This window comes from Oncorhynchus mykiss, chromosome 29 (assembly GCF_057628025.1).
Source record: "Oncorhynchus mykiss isolate SJ-2025 chromosome 29, ASM5762802v1, whole genome shotgun sequence".
Classification (NCBI taxonomy): Eukaryota; Metazoa; Chordata; class Actinopteri; order Salmoniformes; family Salmonidae; genus Oncorhynchus; species Oncorhynchus mykiss.
The window spans coordinates 47971354-47971903 of NC_143050.1; the positions used below are offsets into that span (position 1 = coordinate 47971354).

The 550-nt window shown below is 39.6% G+C and overlaps 1 non-coding gene across 1 annotated transcript; it reads right to left on the reverse strand.

Moving 5' to 3' along the window:
- Nucleotides 1–260: 260 nt before the first annotated feature.
- On the reverse strand, nucleotides 261–332 carry trnat-ugu (transfer RNA threonine (anticodon UGU)). Its single transcript has one exon. It is a non-coding gene; the product is annotated as a tRNA-Thr (tRNA).
- Between the last annotated feature and the right edge of the window lie 218 nt (nucleotides 333–550).

Below are 550 nucleotides of genomic sequence, written 5' to 3' on the forward strand. Positions count from 1 at the left end.
TGACTTAGCACATCTATTTCCTTCTTAAAATGTCAACATTCTGGAAAGTAGAGTTGTGCAAAAGCTAATTTCACAACTAAATATACTCATCAGAGAATTTGGGGATTAACTTCAGAGCGCATGCATTTCAAGTATTAGCTCTACCGTAGAGGCACATCCCCTTACTATATAATGGCAGGGTTGCCATTTTGAGAAAATGTTTTTTGTTTCAAAGTCCTCCAGTGAAAGAACCTTCCCATGGTACCAGCTATCTTTCAGTAAGGCAAAGATGGGATTTGAACCCATGATCTTTGGTTTACAAGACCGACGCCTTACCGCTTGGCCACCATGCCACTCTATGCTGCAAGATATTTATCAACATTCTGGAAAGTAGTAGTTGTGTAATGTGAATTTGGCACACAAATAACATCTCTGTTTCCTGTGAGAATTTTAACATTCTGAAAAGTAGGAGTTGTGTAATGTGAATTTGGCACACAAATACTCAGTGAACCTTGGGATTGAACCATGGACGTCATACTAAAATAGCATGCACTCCCCCTCTGAGCTTCGA